Source organism: Wyeomyia smithii, chromosome 1 (genome assembly GCF_029784165.1).
Source record: "Wyeomyia smithii strain HCP4-BCI-WySm-NY-G18 chromosome 1, ASM2978416v1, whole genome shotgun sequence".
Taxonomy (NCBI): Eukaryota; Metazoa; Arthropoda; class Insecta; order Diptera; family Culicidae; genus Wyeomyia; species Wyeomyia smithii.
In genome coordinates this window covers 35,959,251-35,970,573 of record NC_073694.1, presented here as the reverse complement: position 1 = coordinate 35,970,573, position 11,323 = coordinate 35,959,251, and the positions used below count along the sequence as shown (strand labels likewise).

The 11,323-nt window shown below is 37.9% G+C and overlaps 1 non-coding gene across 1 annotated transcript; it reads left to right on the top strand.

Annotated features, from left to right (window-relative positions):
- The first annotated feature begins 1,726 nt into the window (after positions 1 to 1,726).
- On the top strand, positions 1,727 to 1,798 carry Trnad-guc (transfer RNA aspartic acid (anticodon GUC)). Its single transcript has one exon. It is a non-coding gene; the product is annotated as a tRNA-Asp (tRNA).
- The last annotated feature ends 9,525 nt before the right edge of the window (positions 1,799 to 11,323 follow it).

Below are 11,323 nucleotides of genomic sequence, written 5' to 3'. Positions count from 1 at the left end.
AAATTCCAAGGTATAATTTTATTACTTCAAGTTTATATTTTATTGAAAAAAAAAAAAAAAACATATTGAGAAGTGTTGTTATTTCTGCATGAATAAAAATAAAGTGATGTTATTTATCGAGTGATGGAGTCAAGCTCAAATTTATGCTTCTCTATTACTTTATTTTAAGATAAGCACTTAAATTCTGTGTTTTTTTTCCTTGTACCCTTAAACAGAGGGAAGCATAACAAGTGTTTTGATTTCGCTTTTATGGGCGAAACTTCGAACGCAGTGTTCGTGTATTAACCCCTTTCCGAAACTCTGATCGCAGTTTTATTATTTTTGAAACTCTAAACTCTTGCCGTGACCTGAGAGACGACGATTGCCCAGTTGCACATGTTCCTGGTACGGAACCATAACCAGCCGCACCATTCAGTAATTGACACTTATCTTACTTTAGGCTGCCAACACTTCTGCCTGCCACGGCCTTTTTAATTTACGATCGCAATCGCATAAATACACATATATTGCTTCACTTCTTGTAGCTACAGAGTCAAAAGAGCTGGATTTTTTTTTTTTGGTTTTCATTTCAATGATGGAACCCAAAAGTCGTTCCACGGTTGCCTTTCAGTGTTTAGCCGGATTATAAGCCGTGAATTCGGAGTGAAGAGGAGAGCCGAAGTTTTAATTTACTTTTATTTGGTTTCGTTAATTTCCACTAAGGCCTTAATTGAATGGCGTACCGAGCAGAGAGCAGAGAGCGTCTGAAGACCCCACGAAATGACTGGTGCCAACTTGTACGCGTACAGTGGATTGACTCTTATTTTACGAAATTCGACGGCTGGTGATAATGGATTTGCGCGCATAAAAGTCACCCTAATGCGAACGTATAATCACACACAGGGTTATTAGAAGAAGGTTTGATGATTGTGTGATTCTAACCAAGTTTTCGGTCGCCGCCATGAGAACGCCTTCCAAGAAATGATCCCATAAATCAATCCCATGCCGTGCCGTGACGGCGGAGGAAAACGCTTCGAGATGCGGTGAAACCGGTGATTCCGCCGAGGAACCAGAAAGATTGAACCGATGCGATAATGTTTTGGGAAGCGATGGCATTCTTTAATTAACGTATTTATGAAACGAAATCATTGCCCGTCTATAATCGTGGCCGAGGGGAGGGAGGGGACGCGTACGGGGTCGTTCGGTTATAGGGTTATGAGCTCGTAAAACTATGAGTGATGTAATCAAAATGGCCCCGAAAATGGTGCGTGACTCCTGGATATACTCTGCGGTGAATATCGACAAATTCAACTGTAAGTTTGAATGGTGAACGGTGTTTGTTATTGATGACTTTATTTTACTACGAGAACTTTGGTTGTCCTAGTAAAACGAATTCAGTAATATCCATTCAATCTGAAACACTTGTATTATGCGTAAAATTAAAATAGTAACGAGGGATTTCTAGAAAAATTGAAGAGGAAAGTGGGCAGATTCTGTTCATAAAATTTTAGCAATGGCTTTTTTCGAAAAAATATCAGAAGAAAAAAACTGGTCAAAAATTGATCCTCTTCGGCTTGTTATAATTTTTGATAAGATCAGCGCCAAATAAATAAAACTTGATAATAATTTGTCTTGTCGAAAAACAATTAGAAATTGTAAGCGAGAAAATCTATTGTTCAACTGTTGCCTAAAACAATAATAGAACTCAACCAAATGTCATTTCATCATGAACCCGGTAAATACGTAGTCCTCGATAGTATAGTGGTCAGTATCCCCGCCTGTCACGCGGGAGACCGGGGTTCGATTCCCCGTCGGGGAGAGACGGTTTTTTTTTGTCAGATGACGTACTATTTTGGTTCCTGCCCACATCATAATGATGCTTCATTCTTCACACTAAACTCGTTCGTCCGTCCATCCGTTCGCACGCTCGACTGATTCGTCATACTCGTTTATCAACTGCCACCGGACTCCCGTTCGCTGCCAAGAGATGTCATGGAGATTAGAAGACGGTTAATTACGTTGTTGTTCGTAAAACGACTTACGTTCACTCTCATAACGGTATAATACGTACGCGAACCTGTGCGCTGTTGTACGTTACGTTACTGCAGTCAAACTAACGCAGTTCCGTCATGATCAATCAGTGGGGCAATCAAGTGTTAGTGATACTAACGCTAGTTTGCTATGCAATCGGCTCTTTTACAACCTATCACGAAAAGTGGATTTTTGCATAATTATAGTCAGGTACAATTATAGTTTTTCAGGAAAACATAAATAAACCTGGTGGGCTTGTCGATTCGGATCATCCATCAAACCAGTGTCAGTGCAGGCAGAGTACATACATTACTTACGTAAATATTGGAACGATTCGCAAAACGCTTTACGGGGACCACCAACGAAACGGAATGTGCCTCGATTGAATGGGAGAACCGCACTGCAGGCCACAACTGCTGCATTCGAAATAACTAATAATTTTCTATTTATCTCGCAAAACCAGCGATCGCCATTCCGAATGGGTTCTTTTTGTGTTTCGCTTAGAAGAGGAAACCTATTTTTGGCCTATTAGTTCGATGGCCGTTTGGACTATTTTCATTAACTAGGTTGTAACTACAACTATGTAAGCTGGATAATGCACATTGTTGGGTGATTTAGTGCTTTTCGATGTTCGTTAAAGACGATTAAGTTTAGGTTATAGTATCGTAAAATTTTAAGTAGTCGGCGAGTATTTTCAGTGTCTCATTTCCGTTAAAATGAGATATTTTCGGGTAATTATTTTTGGAAGACATATGATTTTTTTCAGATTCGCAAATATTTCACATCGGTAGACTAAAACGACCCATTTTTCCTAAAATATCTAATTGTATTGTCCCGATTTACTCAGACATCACCTTCTCCAAAATATCTTTGCTCATAAACCGTGATGAATGTTTTTTGCAAAATCTCCGCAATCTTGCTATCAATACTACATGCAAACCGTTGAATTGGACATCATTGAATTGGACATTGGTGCTGTTGACTTGGATATTTTCTATGGTTATTGCTATGGTTATGCTATGGTCCCAATGGAGTTCCGGCTATTATTTTCTGTCGCTGCGCTACTGTTCTTGGCGCGCCTCTCAGTTGGATTTTTACCAAATTGTTTGAACAACAAAAGTTTCCAGCCTTGTGGAAACAATCCTTAATGTTTCAAATATACAAAAAGGAAAAAAACGTGACTTAAGGAACTATAAAGGAATAATCAGCTTTTCTTCCGGATTTAAGCTCTTCGAAATCATCGTTCATCTCACAGATCGGAAATCGACGCTGTGTATATAAATATTAAGGCTGCTTTTGACACAGTAGATCATCGAATACTTTTACATAAGCTCTCTAAACTCGGTATGTCTGAGAGACTGACTTCTAGGCTGATCTTGTATCTTTTAGACCGAACCTTGCGTATTAAACTGGATTCCACAGTTTCACGGACATTTAGCAACACTTTCGAGTCCCTCAGGGCAGTAATCTTGGTCCACTGCTGTTTGCTTTATATTTCAATGACATTGCCATTCAGTTCGGGTGGGAATTGGACGATGGACGATGTGAAGATCTACCTTGTTGTGAACTCTGTCCAGGACTGCCACCGCCTGCAAGCACTGTTGGACCCGTTTTCTGAATAGTGTAACTGAAACAAGCTCACAAGAGGCATCGCTGAATGTGTGGTCATAACATTCCATCGTTTTAAGGTGTCCATTTAATTTAGTTACCATATAAATTATTGCTTCCTCGAACGCGTAGATCAGATCAACGATCTTGGAGTTGTTTTGGATCACAAGCTCGTTTTCAATCAACATTATGCTGCTGTCATACCCAATGCCTCGAAACAACTTGGTTTCATCACCGAAATTGCTCGAGATCTTACAGATCCACACTGCTTGAAAGCATTGTATTGTGCATTACTTCTATCAATTCTTGAAAATGACTTTTACGAACCAGCCGTAGGGCTTTTTTGAACCACTGACGTGCATTCGTACCTTCACGCTGGTCGAAGATTTATTCAATTTCGGAAATGTTTGTAAAATTAATCCAAGGTTTGGGATGTAGCAAGAGTTTTAGATATTAGTTGTTACTTCATGTAGATAACATTAAATTTGTTAGATGAATCGATAAAAATACAAATACAAATTTAAGTACAAATATTGTAACACACCAATGCAATTTTTAACTTATTAACTTATTCATCAAACGATTTACCCGAGTTGTATAGTTGCATTAATCTTTCGGTTTGATTTGTCTATCAATAGCCAAAATCAACACAATTCTTGAATTGATAACACTTGAAAAAGTCAATTGAAAGCATCGTAAATACCTACCTATAAGGCACGATAATAAATATGCAGCCTGTAATTTATTTTTTGGTTGAGTTTATCAACCTCTCCTGCGAACGTGATGTTTGTTCGCAAATTAGGCTGTTAAGGAATTTGCATTAGTTGTGTTGTTCAACAATTTTGAGTTGCACAAATCAATATCCATATGGGCTGTTCAATGAAGAGTTACTTGATTTGAAATAACAGCTTCACAAGCTAGAAAACCTCAAAATTGTTTATCGGGAAAAGGTCGTACTGTACGTCAGTTATACGGTCGTGTCTTCGATACATTCTCCTACTATTTACCCTTTAAGTGCTCGATAGGGTACACGTGTCCACAAAATGAAATGCTTCTTACTTTTTCTATTGGGTTGTTTAGCTATATCAGTTTTTTGTATCATCAGAAAGAGCTGCATTTTCTAAAAAAAAGGTGTTTTTCAAAAATTTTCTATCGTTGTCCTTCAATTTTTCAATCACGAATTAAAACTGCTCGAAATTGCTACAATGACAGTTTGCCCATATACAAACTGTCATTGTAACGATTTAGGGCGATTTTTAATGCTTCATTTAAAAATCGAAGAACAATGATGCAAAATTTAAAAAAAATCACGTTTTGCTCATAAAATTACACACTATAAGCTGATATATAAAAATCAAAAATCCGTGAATAGCTAAACAACCAAATTCCTGACCGATTTTCGATCTTGGCCTGTCAAAGGTTGGAAAATCTGTAACCTGAGATCACATCTGGTTCTTGTAAATCGAGATCTTAGGAACCATGTTCCGGTGATATAAATTAGTACAATCCATCTTCTATCTTCTTCTTATATCTATGAATGCTAATATCTGTCTGTCTGTCTGTCTGTTCCCTATAGATTCAAAAATTACTGAACCGATTACCGTGAAAATTTGTACATAGAGGTATTCGTGTACGGGGAGTAACACTCAAATATTAGTTTTACTCTTTCTCATAAGCGTAGGCAAGGGGGGGTAGATTGGTGGTTTATGACCGTGAAAACATCCTCTCCGATAACCGTGCAAACTTATATACATATGTTTTTTAGCCTGAGATGTATATTTGAGATGTTACTGTATGATGTTAGACCTCCTTTATCTCGGAGGCGTTGCAAGGACAAGATGGGAAGGAAAGGGGAGGGGGTGAACTATGTTTACCCTCGATGATTTCAAATCTGCTGGACCGATCAGCATTAGATTCGGTACTAGAGTCTATGCTAGCTGTTGTATTTTAACGACTTTGAATTTCATGTATTCCATTAGCATGGCAAGGGGGGGGGGTGGTAAATTAACTATTTGTAAGCTCCTCAACACCTAACTTGCTCACAGTGTCAATTTCGATTGGTGGGTGTGTTTCCATAACAATGATTTTTCTGTATCTCAGTGGCGTAGCAAGGGGGGGATGTACTAATTTTATTATTTGTAAATTATCAAAATGCACATCGTAAAAATTTATATACAGGTGGTTTCGGAAATGAGACGTGGTTTTGTGACAACTTTGTCATCAGAGATTTTGTCATATCTCGAGAACTTTTTTCCGATACATTGTAGAACTAGCTATTTCGAGCAAGTTTGTAGAAGATCAAAAAATTGTATCTCCTAATCTGACAAAGTTATAAGGTATAGAAGTAAAGCACGCCCTCAAAATGTGTTTTCGGGTGATAACGCTCTTATCGTAATTTTGCCATTGTTCAAGTGTTCTACAAACTTGAAACTAAGATAATTTGTCACATTTTTTAGAAGAAAGCGTATCTCTTTTAATTTAGAGGAGTTATGTCTGTTTTTGCAATTTTATGACACAATTTTCAGGAGAACATAACTTGCGGATCCCCATACGATGAGTTTGGAAGTTTTGACGGGCGTTCCCCCATTAAAAGACCGCTTTTGGGATTTGACTACTCGTATTCTCATCAAATGTTAGGTTTTGAACCCCTTGGTAATTGAAAATTTCGATAGGCTAGTTGAACTTAATTCTCAAACTCGTTTCATGACTGTGTATTTCAATCACATGTCCCGAAGTATGAATCCTTCCTCATACACCTCCAATCGTGTCAACTTGTTAGCAACTTCTGTTTCTACTATGTTTTTCGATACATCCATAATAGAAGAAACTCGTGGAATCCCGGATCATTTACGCGTGCAGCAGATCCCTAAAATATTTTATAACAAATTTAAAAACATCAACTTCGACAATGCGTTTTATACTGATGGATCACTTCTAAACGGGTCCACTGGCTTCGGTATCTTCAACAATAATTTTAACGCCTCCTTCAAGCTCGACAATCCTGCTTCTGTTTACGTCGCAGAATTAGCTGCAATTCAGTATACCTTAGGGATTATTGAAAAAATGCCCACGGACCATTACTTCATCTTTACGGACAGTCTCAGTTCTATTGAGGCTCTCCGAACGATGAAGGATGTAAGGCACTCTCCGTATTTCCTGGGGAAAATACGGGAACATCTGAGTGCTTTATCCGAAAAATCTTCTCAGATTACCTTAGTGTGGGTCCCTTCTCATTGTTCCATTCCGGGCAATGAGAAAGCGGACACTTTGGCTAAGGTGGGCGCAACAAACGGTGATATTTACAACAGACCCATTGCCTACAATTAATGTTTAAAAAATTTTCACGTCAGAATACACTTGTCAACTGGCAGGCCTCGTGGGATAAGGGAGAACTGGGGAGGTGGCTACACAGCATCATCCCCAAAGTTTCCACCAAACCTAGGTTTCGGGGATTGGATGTAGGACGAGATTTCATTCGCATGATGTCTCGGATTATGTCCAACCATTACGGGTTAGATGCACATCTCCTGCGTATTGGGCTGGCGAGCAGTAATAATTGCGTTTGTGGATCGGGGTATCAAGACATTGAACACGTGGTTTGGGTGTGTGCTGAATCCCGCGGCGCCAGATCTCTACTATTGGATACCCTCAGGGCCCGAGGAATACTTGCCATACATGCTACTTGTTTACAGCTATTTGAAGAGCATAAAGGTGCCCATTTAACAGCGAAACGAATCTCGGATAAAAAAAAACCATGTTAGTTTTAGTAATAGATTTAGTTTCAGTCGGCAGCGAGGATAGAAAATTTGCCTTTAGCTTATAAGATATTTTAGACCATAAGGCATTAGACTTAATCGGCTCCGTAAAACATTAATTTGTATTGTGCCGTGTCAAATAAATGTTGTGTGAACAAAAAAAAAATAACTTGCGGAAAGGCAGATATTAGCAGCTTCTTTTAGTTTCATTTTGTTCGGATACTTATTCTCTCCAGTTGTGTATGAATATCGTACTGGACTAGAGGGAGATTCATAGTAATTTTTCGGAAATTAGGTTGCAACTTTTCTGGAATTTGATCATTTTTCAATCAACTTTTTCTAAAATTGGACAATCACCATGGCGGACGAAAACATGCGTGTAGGCATGTTTTTGAGTTCTTTCTTCCTTTTGTTTATCAATTTTCGCGTCAAAATTATTGGGTTGGATCTCACGCTTCAGTTTTGCCCAAAAACTCTCGATGGGGTCAGCTAGAGGACGCTCCATCTCCTCCAACGATTGCTTCCAGTAGTGGGCCAACGGCAAATCTAGCCAGTATACGGCGTTTTCGCCCTTATGGTATTTCTCGATGACGCAACTTTCGGCAGGCACTTCGTACTATAAATTTTCCCCTTTCGCGGAGCGAAAACAGAGCGGCTTTGACATCCCCTTCTCGCTGATTGTCAGCAACAGCAGTACCTTCTTGGGGAACTTGGTGTTCTTCACTTCACCTCGTAGCTCATTTCTTCCGTGGAGGAAGTAAAATACGAAGTGCCGATAATTCCGTGAGTACTACTACCCATACTACCCACATCAACTGCCGGCCCTGACAATCGGTACCATGGACGTTTGATGATTTGACAGGTGCTCGGAAATTTAAGTGAAGTATTGAAATGTGTAACTTAATAAAATTCGAGTTGTTTGACGTCTTGTTTAAGTCAGATTCGCGAGTGCGAAAGGAAAATGTTATGAAATATGTACAAAATAAAATAGAAAAATTGGATTCGAAGCAAAAACAGCTTATTGTGAAGTTATGTTACAACATGCAACAAAAATGGCTGTTTTACAAGAGGGCTTATGCTGTGTTCGTAAATTGCAATAAGCTTGCAGAAAAAGTATTTCCTGAACCACGTTCTTCTCGGAAAAAGCTATTGATAGACTGACTGATCGGAGCAAGAGAAGGCGGGTGGCTGATCTCAGACAGGGAAGGACTGCTGCTGACCTTTCATTTGCTGCTCAAATGAATGCGGCTTCTTGCGGAAGCCATGCAATCCTCTCACATTGCACTCGCGAATCTGACTTAAACCAGACGTCAAACAACTCGGATTTTAACGTTGACTAACGTCTATATCGAAGTTAGGCACTTGAATTTGAAAATCTAGTAATTCAACCAGGGAAAACCAGAGAAAAGTGGTCAGGTTTTGAGCGCTTATTTTTCAGTCATTTATAATCAGGTTTTCGAGGTTTTGGCACCAATCGATCAGAAATTCTTTTACGGTTAAATTTATGTAACAAAAACAAACTATTGTTTGAGATACTGATACACTATTGAAAAATTGGTAATTAATATCGATTGTCTAAATCATACCGCGCAGCCAATCACTACCTCTCTTCCCAAGCAAAGTCGACACTAACGGATACAATCGATCTGACTTTGTTGTTATTGTTGTTGTCACTTTCTGTTTCCAATGCTTATTTACGTTCCTTGTCATTTTATTATCTACTTAGCCACTCCTTCTTTCTAACTAACTGACGAAGCCTTGGTATAAAAGATACCGTTCGAACATTTCACCCCATTAGTTTCATTACCAAACCGTACCGGTTACATACGGACGCTAGGTGTTAGCAGCTGAAAGGAGGAAAGACAAAATAGTACCGGTCATCTCGTGCCGGTTTCACCCGTAATGCTGATGGCTGTTAGTAGTACATGGCTACTGCAAATTACTAAAATGTCTGGAATTCTGGACGGACTAACCAGTAAACGAGAATAATCGGCAACTGGCACCTTTTGGTGCCTCGAAGTATTGTAAAAGTAACGTTGCAATCCCCTCTACTATTTGTTTTAATGGAATATAAGAATACGGTAGTCAAGGTCATGCGGTCGTGTCTTGAATACCACCCTCCTACTTTTTTTAAAGGTGCACGTTTCAACACATCGCTTATATTTCCGAGCACCTGTCAGACCACCAAACGTCCATGGCCCTATTCATTTACGGGCACTGATTGTCCGATTTAAAAAAAAGTTGATTGAAAATTGATCAAATTCCAGAAAAGTTTGAATCGACTTCGATTCCAGTACGACATATATACACAATTGGAGGGAATAAGTATCCAAATAAAATGAAACTAAAAGTAGCAACCAATATCTGCTTCTCCGCAAGTTATTTTCTCTTGAAAATTGTGTCATTAAATTGCAAAACCAGACATAACGCCTCCAAATTAAGAGATAGCGATACACTTTCTTCTAAAAAATTGTGACAATAAATCTTAGTTTAAAGTTTGTAGAAAATTGAAAAAATGGCCATATTACGATAAGAGCGTTATCACCGAAAACATATTTTAAGGTGGTGCTTCACTTTTATACCTTATAACTTTGTCAAGTTAAGATATAGAATTTTCCAATATTCTAAAACTTTGCTCAAAAAAGCTAGTTCTACAATGTGACGGAAGAAAATTACCAAGTTCATCAAGAAATAAAAAAGTTTAATTTTTTTATTTTGGTGTGCACGAAATGAAACTATCACCAATTGATTTATTGACCAATTTTACATAAGAAATGCTATATTCCAGGTTGCCAGCTCAACGGGATTAATTTAGTGGGAACTTGGGTCCGTTTTTTCCCAGGGTGCACTGTGTGCCGTAGTTTAAGGGGGGGTCGTAATAGCAACAACCTTTAATATTTTCATCATATATAAACAATGTACAGTTTTACAATACAATGTTTACTTGCTTACTTCTTATCGAGCTACCCAATTGTTTATTGAGATATTGTGCAGCTTATAGGTTCGTAATATTTATTACAAGAGGACATTAGTTTTTGACAGAATGCTATTAGATTTTTTCCTACATTTAGTTCTAATAAACTGCATATGTAGAACATGTCTATCTAATTCTGAAATGTTTCGATGTCATATTAAATTCCAAATTCCAAAAAAAAATAACAAAAAATATCGCCGACATAAATTGACACTTTTAATTCCTTAAAAATAGAGGAAATGTCGTTAACGTACAATATAAAAAGAAGAGGTCCGAAGCGAGATCTTTGTGACATACCAGAAGTGATTTGAATTTTGTCCGTTGTTTATGATTCCAGTCATCAAGTCATCTTGGCTTGATGCAAATTTTTGCAATTAATAGAATAGCATTGGTATATAGTTGCGATCGAATGTCTTGTTAAAGTTTAAATGAGAGGATTTCTACGTGGTTTCCATTGCCCTTTACATTCAACGAATAATTTATAAACTCAAGGAAATTTGTAAAAGTCGAACGTCCCTCAAGAAACCATGCTGATTAACAATTATTCACAATCGAATCAAATAGTTTAGGAATAAATACATTTCTCATTGAGCCTTTTAGTAGAATGGAATTAGATTTGAGAACAGGCAATGTTTCCATTCAATTCGATACAACGAAGAAATCGAATACCGCTTAAATCGTCTGCAGACACGTATCTCAGTTATTCTTCATCAGTGCTTATGTATAGGAGTTAATGGTGGTTATAAACAATGAGCGAAATACGTATCTGCGGATGGTTCTAACGGTATTCGATTTCTTTGTTCTGAAGAATTAAACAGAAACATTGCCTATTCTCAATATTTATTTTAGGAATGCCTGAGATTATGGCTGTTCCACGATGATTACTTATGACAGATTCCCGGCCCAATTTATATATATAATATATAAATATATATATATATATATATATATATATATATATATATATATATATATA